This window comes from Heterodontus francisci, chromosome 6, assembly GCF_036365525.1.
Source record: "Heterodontus francisci isolate sHetFra1 chromosome 6, sHetFra1.hap1, whole genome shotgun sequence".
Lineage (NCBI taxonomy): Eukaryota > Metazoa > Chordata > Chondrichthyes > Heterodontiformes > Heterodontidae > Heterodontus > Heterodontus francisci.
The window spans coordinates 140,830,900-140,849,513 of record NC_090376.1 but is presented as its reverse complement, the minus strand read 5'-3'; the positions used below and the strand labels follow the sequence as shown (position 1 = coordinate 140,849,513).

Sequence of the window (18,614 nt, the reverse complement as noted above, 5' to 3'; positions counted from 1 at the left end):
GTGTTTTATTTTCTTCAAACTACAGGTTCCGATTTGTATTTTCCATGTAGAACTGCTTTTGCACTAAACATTGGTATTATTGCTCTCTCTGTCTCTCTCTCTCTCTCTCTCTCTCAGGCACTGGTCTGACTTCAAAAACTTCAGGGTAAAATGGGCAAACACACAGTTGCAGGACAAAGAACAAAAACAGTACAGCACAGGAACAGGCCATTCGGCCCTCCAAGTCTGTGCCGATCTTGATGCCTGCCGAAACTAACACCTTCTGCACTTCCAGGGCCCATATCCCTCTATTCCCTTCCTATTCATGTATTTGTCAAGATGTCTCTTAAATGTCACTATCGTATCTGCTTCCACCACCTCCCCTGGCAGCAAGTTCCAGGCACTCACCACGCTCTGTGTAAAAAACTTGTCTCGCACATCCGCTCTAAACTTTGCTCCTCGCACCTTAAACCTATGTCCCCTAGTAACTGACTCTTCCATCCTGGGAAAAAGCTTCTGACTATCCACCCTGTCCATGCCGCTCATAACTTTGTAAACCTCTATCATGTCGCCCCTCCACCTCCGTCGTTCCAGTGAAAACAATCTGAGTTTTTACAACCTCTCCTCATAGCTAATGCCCTCCAGACCAGGCAACATCCTGGTAAACCTCCTCTGTACCCTCTCCAAAGCCTCCACGTCCTTCTGGTAGTGTGGCGACCAGAATTGCATGCAATATTCTAAGTGTGGCCTAACTAAGGTTCTGTACAGCTGCAACATGACTTGCCAATTTTTATACTCTATGCCCCGACCGATGAAGGCAAGCATGCCATATGCCTTCTTGACTACCTTATCCACCTGCGTTGCCACTTTCAGTGACCTGTAGACCTGTACGCCCAGATCTCTCTGCCTGTCAATACTCCTAAGGGTTCTGCCATTTACTGTATACCTCCCACCTGCATTAGACCTTCCAAAATGCATTACCTCACATTTGTCCGGATTAAACTCCATCTGCCATTTCTCCGCCCAAGTCTCCAACCGATCTATATCCTGCTGTATCCTCTGACAATCCTCATCATTATCCGCAACTCCACCAACCTTTGTGTCGTCCGCAAACTTACTAATCAGACGAGCTACATTTTCCTCCAAATCATTTATATATACTACAAAGAGCAAAGGTCCCAGCACTGATCCCTGCAGAACACCACTAGTCACATCCTTCCATTCAGAAAAACACTCATCCACTGATACCCTCTGTCTTCTATGACCGAGCCAGTTCTGTATCCATCTTGCCAACTCACCTCTGATCCCGTGTGACTTCACCTTTTGTACCAGTCTGCCATATAGTCCATAAAGATAACTAAAGTCCATATAGATAACATCCACTGCCCTTCCTTCATCAATCATCTTTGTCACTTCCTCAAAAAACTCAATCAAATAAGTGAGACACGACCTCCCCTTCACAAAACCATGCTGCCTCTCGCTAATAAGTTTGTTTGTTTCCAAATGGGAGTAAATCCTGTCCCGAATAATCCTCTCTAATAGTTTCCCTGCCACTGACGTAAGGCTCACTGGCCTATAATTTCCTGGATTATCTTTGCCATCCTTCTTAAACAAAGGAACAACATTGGCTATTCTCCAGTCCTCTGGGACCTCACCTGCTGCCAATGAGGATGCAAAGATTTCTGTCAAGGCCCCAGTAATTTCTTCCCTTGCCTCCCTCAGTATTCTAGGGTAGATCCCATCAGGCCCTGGGGACTTATCTACCTTAATGCTTTGCAAGACACCCAACAGCTCCTCCTTTTTGATAGAGATGACTGAGACTATCTGCACTCCCTTCCCTAGGCTCATCATCCACCAAGTCCTTCTCTTTGGTGAATACTGATGCAAAGTACTCATTTAGCACTTCGCCCATTTCCTCTGGCTCCACATCTCTATCTATCGAGATTCTATCTATAGAATCTATAGAGATTCCCATCTCTATCTTTGAGTGGACCAACCCTTTCCCTGGTTACCCTCTTGCTCTTTATATATGTATAAAAAGCCTTGGGATTTTCCTTAATCCTGTTTGCCAATGACTTTTCATGAACCCTGGGCGGCACAGTGGCGCAGTGGTTAGCACCGCAGCCTCACAGCTCCAGGGACCCGGGTTCGATTCTGGGTACTGCCTGTGTGGAGTTTGCAAGTTCTCCCTGTGTCTGCGTGGGTTTTCTCCGGGTGCTCCGGTTTCCTCCCACAAGCCAAAAGACTTGCAGGTTGATAGGTAAATTGGCCATTATAAATTGTCACTAGTATAGGTAGGTGGTAGGGAAATATAGGGACAGGTGGGGATGTTTGGTAGGAATATGGGATTAGTGTAGGATTAGTATAAATGGGTGGTTGATGGTCGCACAGACTCGGTGGGCCGAAGGGCCTGTTTCAGTGCTGTATCTCTAATCTAATCTAATCTTTTAGCCCTCCTAACTCCTTGCTTAAGTTCCTTCCTACTGTCTTTATATTCCTCAAGTGCTTCATCTGTTCCTAGCCTTCCAGCCCTTACAAATGAGGAACATATGATTGCACCAGTAATGATGTATATTATATTAGCAACTGCTGCAAAAAGAAATTGCCTAAAGTAGGTTTTTTTTATTCGTTCATGGTATGTGGGTGTCGCTGACCAGGCCAGCATTTATTGTGCATCCTTAATTGCCCTTGAGGTGGTGGTGGTGAGCCACCTTCTTGAACCGCTGCAGTCCATGTGAGGTACACCCTCAGTGCTGTTAGGAAGGGAATTCCAGGATTTTAACCCAGTGACAATGAAGGACTGCCATATAGTTCCAGGTCAGGATGGTGTGTGGCCTTGAGGAGAACTTGCAGGTGATGGTGTTCCCAGGCATCTGCTGCCCTTGTCCTTCTAGATTTAAACGAATATTGATGCTCTGTATGTACCACAATTCATAGTTCCGTGCTTGAAAGGTACTGGCTATTTTGTTACCATTAATTTCAGCTATGGAAAACCACACGGGCACAGGAACTGCACTCGGTGTTTCGGGATACATATACCCAGATTTCCGTCATCCTAACTTCACTGGATGTAAAGTAGAAACGCTGATTATACTGCTCTGAAAATACAGCTGATGTTATGTACCCCTTCGTGCACCCACAACAGTCACAATAGTGCCAAAGAAATTCAAATCGTGCGACTCTCTCTTTAAAGTGTGCGGTCAGAAGGGGGCGATGTTGAATTACAGTTGAAAATGTTGTTTCGCGGTTGATCTCACTTAATCCATTTGGTTGTTAACCAGACGTGTTGTAATTAACGTGATCCTCCAAAGCAATCAGACCACAAGGAAGTGGCTAAATTCATGATTTCACGAAAGTCCTCCCAAAAGATTCCACTATATGTGTATCAGTGAGACATGAACGCTTACCTTCTGCTGCAATGCTGTAAATTTAGAAATATCTTACGCTGAATTTGCTCAGATTCGACCGCTAAATATTTCCGCGTCGATGTTAGAAAGATATTCATCTGACAAAGCAAATTAAAGAAATTTGACACCCGAAAGACCGTGTTACATTGATCAGGGAAAGTATATTGAGTAGTTCTGTAGTATCTTCGTTTGAAATCAGGCATTCATCCCAACCATTGTACTTTCAGAGAGTTAAGTTTCCTCGTGTAATAAGAATCACTTGAACGGGAACATTAATGACTTTATCTGATTCACCTTTCGAACAGAATGCATCGTGGGCCCTTTCTTCAACTACAAAGAATACCTTGGTTACTTCCAGTTCTGTTTTGTTTTTTTAGAGAGCTCGTCGTCTGTCGGACACGTTTAGGGTCACAAATATAGTTCGCAATAATGAATGTTTTTGTTTCTATCAGCTACGTTCCTATGTTTCTGGAATGAAATGATATATTGCTACGTGATTTTTTTGTAAAACTTGTGAACAACTATTACAAGAGTAAATAAGCAACAGTGAGATTACTGTAAGAATCAATGAGAACGAAGAATGGGGCGCATGAAACCAAATTATTTGGCGTGCAAAAGCAGGGCGATGCAAAAGTCTAAATGTGCATGTTTTTGCGCGGTGCATAAATCTTATTCATGTGTTAAACTCAAGATCAGGGGCTCCAGCTGTTTTTTTTTTAGAAATTCAGGATTAGATCGCCGCTTTCTCGATCAAACTACGAGGAATGCAAGTAATGCAGGAGATTTTCTACATGCTGAAAGAGTAATCATGCAGTAAATCGCGGGTCTAAACACGTTCGTGTATGGTGATCATTTTTTTTTTAAAAACTTGTAACATATCCAATTCTTTAATAATTTGACAGTTTCATTCAGGTTGTTTCTCGGTAAAGCCACAATTCTATTCGTCTTTCACCGTCACTCTTCCCTTTGCCAGTCGTTTATTGTCACCGGATTCAAAAAGAATCTAACCGATAGGAAAATGTGCCTTGATAAGCAACTAATAAGCGACGAAGGACACTATAGTTTCCGATCTGTCACAGATTGAATTGTATTTCCTATCGGTGAGCGGGTGCGCTGCACCAATTCGGCAAGAAATCCAACTCATTGCAATGTAAAATGTCGAGTTGTTGCAGTCACCAAGCATTGGGAGCAGATATAGGCACCGACACGAAGTTCCGGACAATCTAGGTGGTACTTTGTGACGCTGGGGGGACGAGACGAGGTATTATGCAAATAGCAATGTCCCAGGGTGGAGCTCGCAAGCTTTCTGACGAGAGCAGATTAAAGCGATCTAAAGGGGGCAGGACTACCGAGCTGATTCAGAAGTCAAGAAGTCTCCAAGTCTCTGGCAATCAGATTACTGAGAGAACACCAGGAACGACCAGCTTGCAGCTCCGGTGTGAATTTGGGACTGTTCCTCCTCTCTGTTTTTGCTGATATTGCTCTTTATTTTAACGGCCGCCTTTATTAAAACACAGCAGCCTCTGGAGGAAACTGCAGCCGGAGCAAGTTGAGTCCGGGAGCGTGAACACAGCCTTTGATCATCACAGAGGAATCATCCTATCTCGTTTGACTGGTACTTCCAATAATTTTAAACAAGTACCTGCAAGTTTGTTTGGCTCCACACAGCATTAGTGCAATTCCGGACCTGTTGGAAAACTGACAGTCGAGGTCAAGATGAGACTATTTTGTTCTCAGAGGGAGAAAGCGAAGTGAAGGAAACGTCACTGACAATCCCTGTTTTCTGCCCTATTGGGAGTTCTGATCCCCGTCACGCTGCTGTTGTGGTAAGTGTATCTTACATCCTCCACTGGGAAACGCACTTTAATTCACCACTTGCAATTTAAGAAATATGTGTTTCTGTTTCATCTTGCCCCTCAAAATTGGCAGATCTACCCCGGCTGAATCTGTTTCTGGGACAGTCCAACTGCTCTGCAGGTAAGCGACCCACCTCCAAAGCTGCCTCTTAGTGCTGCTTCTTTCCAACAACATGCAATAAACATCAATTTATAGGAAAAGGCAAAACATGTTTTCCCAGCTTAATCACAAAGTTTTCAATAAATACAAATGCCCGAGTTGTAACCATTTAATGATGTGGAGGTTTCGTTTAAAACGTGTTTCTGGAGTTATAGGGCTTTGAGCGCTGCTCCAGATGAACTCCATGTAATGAAATGTTTTGCGGGTTTCCTTATACAGACTTTGCCGCTTGGGAATCCGAGCACCTTCAACATAATCATACACAGTTGGTACCAAGAAGATCTGTTTCTGTAGCTTTAAACAATAATAACTAGAATGCCATTTTATTTTGGAGTAATGAACAATGACAGTGAAATGATGTCAAACATTCGGATTGCAAGCATGTAAACTCCGTTTTATTGTGTAATTATCTATTTAATACAGCTAACTTTTTGTGGAAAGTGAGTTATTGTGTTGGATTATAGTGCAGTGTTACCTTTCTAAGATTGAGTACAGTGTAGGTGATGATGTGCATTACCTATTCCCCACTACACTCTCGGAAAGGGGAAATGATTATGTGTGAAATTCCTCGTTGCGAACGTTTGCTTCAGAAACAGTTCGAGATACGTTGGTCCCGTCGCAATTTAAATCGAGCGGGTATTTAATAGGAAGGAGGGAATTATTTCAATTCCTGCCCTTGGGCTCAGGAAGTAAAAGTCCAGTAGAAACATGTTGGTTATTTGCCTCAGAAATGAGTCTGAACTAATAATATTAGATCAAAGATGTTTATCATCAACTTTCCGAGCCGTATTTCCGTGGATTTGAATCCGCTGCAGTGGGAATTTTGTGTTCGACTTGGTAACCGGCTCAGGTTGTATTAGCGCCTGGGGTTTGTGTTCACGCTAACCTACATTTACAGTAGAACGCTATTCTGTCCAACAGGTCAGAGCAAACAATTAAGTGAACAGTTAACCAGTCTATTGTATAACAGCTTGTGATACCATGCAGTATAACGCTCGGAGCACAGGTCGTGATTGCTGACAGCTTACATCTGTTACGACGATTGTCTTTGGGAGTTGCGGCTCCTATTAAGAGTCCCTCCTGCCTTTGAAGCAACCAAACAACTATTTCTATTGTGCTTTCTTGTTTTGGGCGGAAAACCACCCCGTAATCCCAGATTTCAAACAATGAAAACACCCTTCAATTGCTTTCACCTTCAAAATGGACACGTAGCCCAGGAACAAAAATAATGGATATGTACAGTTTCGTTTAGGAAAAAAATGTAAAGGGAGATGGATCAGACAGATAAATGGTAACATTTTTAAAAGATGAACAAATGAGACGAGAATAAGGAGAACACAAGTAAAATGTTTCTTATTGTTGATCAGGATTTTGATTGATGTTTATGTTGTCACAGTCACATTGCCAGAAAAGTTATGGGTGCTCACTACCACAAAACTAACAGTATAAAGAAAGATTGGCATTTATTTAGCACCTCCCACTACCACCAGTCACCTCAGCCAATGAAGTAGTTTTGAAGTTTAGTCACTAATAATGTAGGAAAAGCAGCAGCCACTTTGCAAACAGCAGGTGCCCACAAACAGCAATATAATAATTATCAGGTAATCTGTTTTTGTGATGTTGCTTGAGGAATAAATATTGGACAGGGCACTGGGAATAACTCCCCGCATGCTCTGAGAGGGCAGACAGAGCCTTAGTTTAACATCTTGTACAAATGACAGCATCTCCACCAGTGCCGCACTCCCCCAGTAATGCATTGAAGTGCCACCCTTGATTTCTGTGCTCAAGTCCTGGAGTGGGATTTAAACCCATAACCTTCTGACTCAGAAGTGAGAGTGCAACCACCTCGCCATGGCTGACACCTAGGAATGGCATGCATCCAATACGGAGGCACCATCCCTGAGCCCCCGCGATATTACGTACGGGGACTCATTTAAATAGAGGGGCGGAGTGGCCGCCCCCGATGATGTAGAGGGGGTGGCCTCCCCATCCACGGCAATGGCGTCCGGTGCTACTGCACAGGCGCAGGCGCATTTTTAAAGGGCTTTAAGCCCTTATAAATAAGTTTAATTGTTAAAGGTAAGTATAAATGATTTTTAATACATTTAAAAATAAATGATGGAGGCCCTTGCCCAACACCACCCCCCCCCAATGGTCAAGCCAGGCAATGAAATGGCCATCAGTTGATTGTTCACATACCCAAACTTCCCCCCCAACATTCAAAGTTTTGCCCTTCAACCCCTTCCCACCATCCCCACATCCAATAAAGATCGATTTCCCCGCTCCACCACCCCTCCCACCCTGAAAATTCTATTACTCCACACCCACCAACCTCCCCCCCCCCAGCAGGTTCTCGCCCAGAACTCCGTACGGAGTTCCGAAGACACGCAGAGCATGAATGGCAGCCGTAATATCGGAGTGGGATGGCCGCCGCCTGCAGGTAAGTTTATGTAAATATGTTAAATCTTTATTTACATATGCTGATGAAGGGCCTGTCGCCAGGCGGCGGGAGCAGGGGGGGGTTGCTGCACCAAGGTCCTGCCGCTGCCGGTAATATGCGGCGGGCCCTTCTCGGCATCGCGGGCAGAGGTGGGCCCCTCCCGCAGCATTTTACCGGCCCCCACGCGTGACTCGCGGTGTCGAGGGGCTGGTAAAATTCAGCCCCTAATGTGTGAGCCAGCTGCCATCTAACCCTTAGGACATGAAAGCAGGTATGACATCTTCTCCAGAGTCCATCTCACACATGTTTCAAGTTGCAGTATAGGTCCAGGCTGCTTTAGACAGTCCATTGGATTTCTTGGGCATTTTACAAACTCAGTCATCAACGAGGCAACATTGTGCTGTGTGATATTATCTTATAAACACATCAGCAATTTGTATGGGATTCTTTTGCCCATTACTTTAACAATGGCATTCTTAGAAATTAATACCTTCATTACAATAAATGACAATGTAAATATATATCAACACATTAACACTATGCTAATGTCATATAATTCAGCTTCACCTCAAATCTTCTACATATTGAAGTGAATGCTGCTGTCCACTACTAACATTAAAAATTAGCTTCCAGGAACTGAAGCTGTCTGCATGTACAGAGCTCCATTGTTACTGGCCGCAGTGTGATACACATTGGCAAGAAACCTTGTTCAACTAACTGTGCATTGTGCTCCATGGATGTTGTTTTGATACTGGTAGCTGCCATATAATGTCAGGCTTATTTTCACGTTCTAGGGTGAATGTATCTACATCAAAGTCTTGCATCTAGCTCACAGCCATCACATTTCAGAAATACACAAATGCAGACTTGTTGGTCTATTTCTGTGCTGTAATATCCTATGATTAACCAAGAGTAAGAAAGTTCACGTTGTGGAAAATCATATTCCAAACTTCAAACCAAGCTTAATGTTTTTCCAGATATTATCATCACTTTCAACAGTCAATTGGCCAGACGTGAGAATTTTTTCAAAAAATCCCCTTATGTTGAATATGTAGCATGCTTTGGAATTTTTAGAATCCCTAATGCTAGTGAAATGATACAGTTGTCTGCCATCTGCATCATTAATCTGTAATTTTCCTTTGTGTTGCATTGCACACCTACACATTTACATGAATCATCACAAAAGTGTGAAAATACCAATTTCAGAGGCAGGCATGAAAAAGGCATAGTTCATGCCTAACAGTGCAGGCAGCAGATGCAATGCCAGTTATTAGAACTCAACGCCATTAGAAATCAACTTGTGTCATGACCGCTCTGCTAATAAGCAGCAGAGCGCTACTGTTATTATTCTCAGATGTGGCACATGTACTTGTGAGGAAAGATAGAATGTGATTGTGCCAACAAGATCTTCTAACCCATTTGTTCTAATTCTGCTACCAGTGAACTGAATCCTAGCCATATTATATATCATAATATTTCTGTTTTTTAGACCCTGTGAATGTCATGCTATGTTCACTGTATGGCTTCGACATATATTCAAATCAATTCTGTGTCTATCATTACTTACAGTTGTAGTATTCACCATACATGACCAAATTCATTAGCTAACAAAGTCCAAATATTTCTATGTATGCTTGATTTACCTCAAATAACCCTGTTTATCTATTACCTATGCCACCAGTTTCCTTCTGGTCTATTCAAAAATAGCCCAGATAGTCTCCTGTCACTCATTGTTTTGCTTAAATGTGCAATGTCCACAGACTGTGGTAATTATGGAAAAGGAAGAGCATGGGAGGGGAGAAATAACAACCCAGGTAGAAAAAGTGCAGTACCAGTTCAGAGAATCAGAGAAAGAAAACATTCCAAGAATCAAGCACATAGACAAGAAAGATAAAAAAACGTGCACTAAGATAGACACAGAATTATATATTTAATTTGAAAATGGAATATAAAGTAGATAGAACAAAGCTTAGAAAAACAGAGCATGGAACTGAATGCTAAGTTGTTTCAAAGATCAGCAACATAAAACAGGAGAGAGATATATTACTGGATTAGGGTGATGTGTTGGATGAAGTTCCACAGGGGTCACGTTCAGTCTGTGCCAATTCATATTAATAAACTGACTTGGATACTAACAGCATGTGCAACATTATGATTTTTTGGGGGCTGAGAGCAATAGAAACCAACTATGAGCAAAAGAAGTTCAAAGATTTGGACATAGTGGCTGAAATGTAATACTGCCAAATGTAAATATTGCACATTTTGGCAAAACAATGTGTAATCGAATACAACATGAATGGAAGAGAATTAATGTAAGAAGGCCGAGAAAGGGATCTTGGGATATTAATGTAACATCACAGTCAATGTCTGGATAGTGTGGAAAGGAAATTTTTGAAAATCACTGAAGCATTAGGACTAGCATTACCTAAACAGGAGAATACAGTTCGACAAAGATTATGTTGTATCCATACAATGCACTGATCAGAAGACATGTAAATTTTCAGAGACTTTGGTTTCCAGCATAATTATGCTCATTAGATGTGTGAGTCTTTGGGAAATCAATGGAAATCAAAATTGGTTGCTTTCTATAAAGGATGCACAATCTGCATTGCCAGTTTAATGCCAGGGCAGTAAGTTGGCAATCTACCCCATAGAATTGGATATGGATTTAGCATACCCAACTTATTATGCATTCAGTTTCCTATTCTTTAAAATAAATGACCGCTACATCCAATTCTCCAGCTCATGCTGCAGTCGAGTGAGACTACACGACCAGACACTATTCTTTTACCCCATTGTGTGCAGTACTAACTGCCACAATACAAGGGCATGTACAAGCCCTGTAAAAGGTGCAGAGAGATGCAATAGCAATCATTCCAAGTGTATGAAAATGAGTTATGAGAAAGGTTTAATTAAGATCAATCTCTCCAGGCTGGAGAAAAGACAGTTAAGCATATACAATATTAAATGGCTTAGATAAGTTGTATCCAGATTGTTACTTCAAAGTAAACTAGTAGGACCAGAAGCTATACATAAAAGAAACATGAGAAAATAGAATTTCTTTACACAAAGGATAATCATCAGGAATAATCTGTCAGACAGGGTAGCAGGGAAACACACTTTAAGGGTGTTCCAAAAACTGTGCTCAGCTATGAGATTTAAGAACTAATTTCTGGACATTCTACTGCTGGAACTGAGCCTTGCTAGTGGTAGGTGTAGGTCAGAGAATCAGGCTACAGTGCTACAATCCTAGCTCTGCCACATGCTTATGAAATTATCCTTTTAGAGTGGAGAGATGAATGTTGGTGGGCTGAATAACCTTTTTATGTCCTTTGCTTTTTATATTCTTCAGAGAAAAAGGCAATAACTATCTGTGGCAACCCCAAAAATATAATCAAAGAGGTAACAACAGAGTGAAGTAGCCAAGATGGAATAATCAGAGAGCTAAAGATGGATAAATAGAATATTTTGATCCACAGTGGAGCAGTGGTTAGCACCGTAGCCTCACAGCTCCAGCGACCCGGGTTCAATTCTGGGTACTGCCTGTGTGGAGTTTGCAAGTTCTCCCTGTGTCTGCATGGGTTTTCTCCTGGTGCTCTGGTTTCCTCCCACAAGCCAAAAGACTTGCAGGTTGGCAGGTAAATTGGCCATTATAAATTGCCCCTAGTGTAGGTAGGTGGTAGGGAAATATAGGGACAGGTGGGGATGTGGTAGGAATATGGGATTAGTGTAGGATTAGTATAAATGGGTGGTTGATGATCGGCACAGACTCGGTGGGCCGAAGGGCCTGTTTCAGTGCTGTATCTCTAAAACTAAAACTAAACATATACATTTTTAATGAAAATAAATAAGAACCAGTTCTTTTTAAGTGAATGTGGAAGCTCCCTTTTATTGTGATATATATATATCTATGTATATAAGATATATATATATATATCTCTATTAGGCGGATTCTACAACAGGCAATCAATCTGCTCCACCAGATTACCATCCATATGGCAAAACGGAAAATGTACCTAAAGTGTTTGGTCTATATACTCAAAGTTTTGAGCATGCTATTTGTTTAGACAGTAAGATTGTATAAATTGCAGGCTTCCTTCAATGTTCAAACAGGAGCAGAATGCTTGCATAGCGGCTGATTTAGTGGGCATATCAGAAGATTTTACTGTATTGCTGTGGCCAATTGCAGCATTGGTCTAGTTCCCAAAAAGACCCAAAGAATGATACATAGATTATGAAAATAATTGCAACAGCATTAGATGCTAGGAATAAGGTTAAAAGCCCCAAATCCAATAGAAGGATTCAGAAGATAGCATAAGCTAGGAAAACAAAGATCAAGGAGTTTATAAATATTATCAGGTGCCCAAGTTTTGGTTACAGGGGCCATCTTTTTTCTGAAACTCCAAGGCACAGGCTGAACCTTTCCTGCAGTAGGCAGCTAATTGGCAAATTGCACCGGTAAGGTAAGGACTTGGAAAATTTCTCCCTTACGTCTAGTTATGTTGGTTTAACATTTTATATTTAAGAGGTGTGAATGCACTGAGTTTCAATGTGACTGAAGTTTTGGATTTGAAGTATGTGTGCAGCTGTTATCCTCAGCATTGCAGAGATCCTGGGAAAATGTAGGTAGCTTGCCTGTGATTGGGATTGCATGCCTTGTTCCTGCTCCTATGTTCCTAATATATGTTCCTGGTAGGTGAGGCACTGTGCCAGGACTACCCAGGCCTAACATCGACATCTAATCTCAACTGCGTTACAGAGGGTAACTATGGGTAGCTATTTAATGAAAGCCAGTCACCTTCTCACAAGAAGGAAAAATTGATGGGGAGTTATCCACAGAGCACTTTTTTGCATTTCCTCATGGTCACCATCTGAGATAATTTGGCAGATGGCTCACTATTGATAGCAAGAAATCTGTTTAAGAAAATAGAGAGGAATGGAAAAGAGAAGACCATTTCTCTAAAAATGCAGTCTCATTAACAAAATAAAATATACACTGTTAGTACAATTGCCATAGCATCTATGCTATGTGCTATGTAAAATATAAGAACATTTAATGAATCTTCTACTTTGCTTTAGGACCCCTGTTCATGTATACATAGATTGATAATACTGAAGTAGATGAACTTGGGCTTTCAAAGACTCAATGAAAGTGTCGGCTTTTCTGCTTAATTGTCAACAATTGATGACAGACAAAATACAGTAACTATTACTTAAGAACTGGTCACTGACTTAGGGGCAGTTAATTACAAGAGATATATTCAAAAGTGAAATGCTTAAGTTGTAAGCCTCAGGGTGGATCTATACTGCCACTTTCACAGTGACAAGTAGCAGTATATTTTGGTTGTCATGTTCCAGGGTGATATCCAATTGCATTAAACCAAGTGAGATGCGTGTTTTCAAAACAGAAGGCTCACAAAATTTAACTGGTGCAAAGCTAATTTTAAAAAATTTCTCAGACAGCTCATTGGACCTCATGTGAACTTTCAGAACTTTGAATGAAATGTTTTTAAGTTAGGACTCCCCACAACTCTCGTAACATTAAACATTATCATTTCCAGGAAGTCTCCATTGGAACTGCACTTGGGTGCTGTTCAGAATCAGCATGTGTTTTAATAAATATTTGCTAACTTTGCATAACAGCTGGCAGATACTGCTCTCAAGCTGTTAGCTGCAATGGATGAAAGCTTAGCTGTCCTCACCCAGAATGCAGTTATATACAAGAGCAAAATACTGCGGATACTGGAAATCTGAAATAAAAAAAAACAGAACTTGCTGGAGACATTCAGCATCTGTGGAGAGAGAAATAGAGTTAACGTTTCATGTCTATGTGAACTTTGGTTCTCTCTCCACAGATGTTGCCAGACATGCTACATATTTCCTGCATATTCTGTTTTTAATCCAGTTATATACATTTTGCAGCACAGTGATCAAGAGCAGAAATATCATCAATTTCTGTAACTTGGGGAGAGGCTAAGCCTACATGTATGATGCAGTACAATCCTGATTAAGATCAGTTAACCTATTACAGATGAGGAATGGATCTGGTTTATATGGTGCTATATCTCACTATGCAAATGTGTTTAGCCACTGTGCTCATGTTAAGGTGCTTCCTTAGAATCTAGTTGCCGTCTGGTGAATAAATATGTGCAGCACAGTATTTGCCTACATAGTAAATTCAAAACATGGAGTGTTTTGTGGCATTCTGGCTATTAAGGTGCTATATAATGCAAGCATTATAAAGGTGCTGTGGTCTGCTCTGATCAATATCAATCATTGGCAGTCTTCGACAAAGGAATGGCACAATTCAGCTCTTCATTGGATTAACTCATGTTTAAAATGCTTTTATGAGTAAAATGCTTTGAAATGACTTGAAATTTTAGCATGCGAATGCTTAATACATTTGTTTTCAACAGACTAACACTACTGTTAAAATAGTGAATAAAGGAATTGCATGCTAAAGTATTCATAGTATTCACTGCTATGTAATAATTTATAATTTACTCAAGGATTCTCAAAATTTGGAACACATTACTACATTTAATGGGCATAAGTTTCCTGTGGAAATGTGTTCAATCTGTGGACTGGTTTAATAGTGCAGTGAATAGCCAATTGCTACGTTGAGGTTGTTTCTATAATAACCTAAAGATAAATAGATATGATTTATTTCAATAAATGTGATGCACACACTTGAATAAAGTTCCAAACAATGTGACTGACTTGAGGGATTCATATAGTAGCTATAGACAGAAGAACAAAATTAATATGGATGACAAACATGATTTGGTGCATAGAATTGTGTTACAGGCTTTTCTCCAATCCAAGTTTCTATCCCTTTTCATACTCTTTATGTATATACTAATATATAAATTTTTTGTAATCATTCTAAAGGTGATATGCTATTGATTGCCTGGAACAAATGTGTTGTGTTGCTGGATGATGAGCGGATTATAAACATTTCTAATGACGGGTAGATGGGGAAATTACTGCTGAAGGATTATGCCATTCTATATGATATTAGAAGGGTAAATGTATGTTATTTCATTGGGTAAGCAAAACAATGAATTTTCGTACCCTTGAAAGAGTATTGCTTCCTTTTGAAAATTGGAGGAGTATTTTGTTCCCTTCAGTTTCCTTCTCCAAATATAGTTATTTTGCTTTATAAATCTGATGAGAAAATACTTCTGATTGACACAAAATGCAGCTTGTAGCCTTTTTGTACTCAAAGTTGTCCAAGATTTCACCTTTGTTTGCACTGTTGTTTTATGCAGTGCTCTGCCGAGCAGATACGCTACAGATTAGTATAAATTCCAGATGTTCTTTGATGGATCAGAAAGAAAGAAATCTGGAATGATGTATGTTAACATCAGTATTCATGGCTTTACACACGAATGAAAGAATGTCTGGGATCTCTGTGAAGTGGACGATAAAAGCTTCTTTGAATTCGACATGGCTTTTTAAATATATAATGCTATGCTGATTGTTAACTGATGTGTGTAGTATTCTTCCTGTTCTTATTGGTGCAAATAGCGACTTTACAAGAAAACAATTGTTTCTGCTGATGGAATTAAACATGTAGCCACATCACATTAACTTGAGGGAGGTTTTATTTGAACTGTTGGGTGCTAAGACACGTTATACAATTGTGCAGGTGGTTCGTGTGTTTAACTACTACAAATTCACATAGCCAATTGTCTACCACTGACAGTAGGTTAAGACATAAAATGAGATATTATTTGAAATTACCCAACTTTACAATATCAACTGGTGGCAAGGGGATACTTGATATGTGCGAATAAATGTGATGTATACCAATGGCAATAAATGGTCGATACAAAGTGGAAAGTCAATGGTCAAATGGACTTTTTGTAGCTGAACAGTTTATTCTGATTGAACCATTTCTTGAACTTGAAGCTGCCTTATTTGGTAGAAGCTCTTTTTCCCAGATAGAAAAGGGCATAAGAAAACTTGGACAAGATTGCATATGAAGTCAGCAAAGCTTCTAAAATTCCACAATGGGCACAGGATTGCATATCAGTGACCCAAAATGGGTAGAAAAAAATGAAATTTGCTTACAATGAACAATGGTGTGCATTAAAACACAAAAGTCAAGGAGCTCTAAATATTAGATTTATTTGGCCACTCATACCGACCTTCAAACAAAGCTTCTGCTGAGATAACACTTTCTCAAAATTATAACTATCTGGTAAGTATGACTATTTTCTCCCCTGCACTTGTCCCAGGTGGATGTATTTTACAAGCACCATTCATTGGTTCTTTCTTAATCTACTTTTAACCTCACTTTCCTTGATAGATTTGTGCTCATGTCCCTATGCTACATTGCTTAACTTATTTTCCCAATTGTTGTCTATCTACATTTCTAATATATATATAGCCTAAAGAGATTAAAAGGATCATCGCTTTCTTGTTTCAACAGATGACCTACATTCATCCATGACTGCCAAAGCCAAACCTAAGGCGATTGTTATCTTGGACATCAATAACAAAGCACAAGAGAAGTCAAATATCAGACAAAGGGAGCCCAGAGACTAGAGTCTAAATTGTGCAGTTGGGTGGCAGAGAGATTTTTCACATTTCACTAGCTTATCCATCGGAATTTACTTTGAGTGGAACATAGAAGTTAAAGCGAGAACAGACTGGGGCATACCAACCAGACAAAGCAGATGTTGGCTGTTCATCATCCTGACCATCACTTCAGCACCTGCATCCAGCCACTAACAGTGTTCATGCCAAATTTGCAGATACACAATAGGAGGCAATTGGATTCAACACTGTATGATGGCTAAATCAATAGGCGGAAATTTCCAAGTTGCATGGAGATCATTTTGGAGCCGGGACTGGGAGCAAAATTGAAGAATCTTGTGTCGGGACAGCTCTCCGAAGTGATGCTGCTTCCGAGTGATTTTGCTGAAGGCAGGTTCTGAGCGGCACCAGCTGCCCATGTGGCAGCCACACGTAGCTAATTAGGCCAATTAAGTGCTCATTTGGGGCCAAATTGGTGGCGCCGCTGTGACCTTTCCAATGGTGGACCTGCCTGGTGGCGGCCTCCCTGAGGCAAACCAGGGTGCCATCATTCTGAAGGCTCCATGCCCCAATGACGGGGACGTGTGGATGAAAGCTGCAATCACAGCCACATCCAATCCTGCAGAGGGCTTTCCCCCTCTATCCCGATGTCCCTACCAGCTCCACTGTCTTCAGTCTCATCTTGATTCTTATAAATCAGTTTTTACAAATCCCTATTTCATATGCTGATTCAAAGTCTTCAACATGGTGGTTATCAGCCGTGGCTCAGTGGTAGTTCTCTTTCTCTGAGTCAAAAGGTATTGGGTTTAAGCCCCACCCTAGAATTTGTGAACATAATCTCGGCTGGCACTCTAGTGCTGCCTTTTGAATGGTGTTACGAACAAGTGAGAGATGATAGGGATGGCTTCCCCTTTTCACCTCTCAACTGACCAAAGACAGCATGTTTAAAAAATGTGTTTTAGCTCCTGAGTGCTTTGCATATCAGGAACAGATAAATGACAGGTTTTCTCTTAAGTTGGAAAAGAAAGAGAAATGTTTATTGTTCAACATCCGAATATATGGAACGACGCCCACTTCCATACTCATACAGATACATACACACTCAATAAAAGATTGTGATCATTAAAGTAGTATGTGCTAGGTTATTATAATTTCAAGAGTTATCTGTTACAATTGCTTTGCCCTGGGTTGAAGACTTAAAACAATGCAAGCTTGTAAACCTTTTTTTTGTCCACTGAAGAAAAGCTCTGGAGGTTTAGAAAGAGGGCTTAGCTGTTGTTTTATGTTTGCAATAGCAGATTTCTCTTGTTATATTCCAGACAAGGTTCAATGGCGAAGCCCTGGTATGATTCCTCAGGTGGAGAGTTCAGGGCCAACTCAGGTCTCTGCCTACTTGTGGCTTAAAGCTGGTGGTCTTAGGCAGAGCCTTTTCTCTTCATTGGCACAGATGATTTTCTGCCTCCGTCTGCCCAGAATGTGCCTTATTAAAACCCCTTATTAGAAACCTCAGGCTGGATTTTGTTCAGCTCCAGATGGCGGGCTCCGTGGCGGGGGTGGGCGGAAGATCGCAGCAACAGTGGCCCACCATGGAGCCTGATGCTGGGATTGCTGGGCCCAATCTTTCCAGTGCCGGCGAGGCTCCGTGGCGCCTCCCCGCCCCCTCCCCACCCCAGCTACTTGATGATGGGACCCTGATTTCAATATTTAACTAAACTCTATGCATACATTTAAATCCAATTCCCTGCGATCTAACCATTGGTTCTGGATCTTCAGTGTGACGGGCGGCACTCATGCGCCTTCACTTTCCCATCCGAGGTGAGGAAGATGGGATCAGAGCATTTTAACTTAAGTGGGGGGGCGCCGTGGCCAAGCATTTATTTTTTGTTGCAGTTGCGGGGGGAAATGGAATCAACTTTGATCTGTCAGCGCAGGCCTGGCAGCCGTTAAAAATGGCGCCAGTGCCTGCGCAGAAATAGGCAACGCATTGATGGTATCGTCGAGGCCACCTCTACCACGTGATTGGGGGTCGGGGGTGGGGGCGGCCACCCTGCATATTATAATGAGCCGCTGCATGCTAGATCGTGGCGGTAGGTGCCATTTTTTTGGCAGTGGGAAAATAAAATCTCGCCCCTAGTTTCTGTCATGTGACCAGAGTATCTCTCTCCATTGTCCTCAGAAATATTTTCTGATGGTTAGGCCATTGTCAGACGATGGAATCCAGGTATCAC

The 18,614-nt window shown here is 41.3% G+C and overlaps 1 protein-coding gene across 2 annotated transcripts in view; it reads left to right on the top strand.

Annotated features, from left to right (window-relative positions):
• Window positions 1-5,124: 5,124 nt before the first annotated feature.
• Window positions 5,125-18,614, top strand: part of slitrk6 (SLIT and NTRK-like family, member 6) — a 35,064-nt gene continuing 21,574 nt past the window's right edge. Inside the window, exons 1-2 of one of the 2 annotated variants that reach the window (XM_068034365.1) lie at window positions 5,125-5,212; window positions 5,316-5,363. The gene's annotated coding sequence lies outside the window, so the exon portion shown is untranslated. The remainder of the gene's footprint in view (window positions 5,213-5,315; window positions 5,364-18,614) is intronic. The other variant, XM_068034364.1, reaches the window with a different exon arrangement.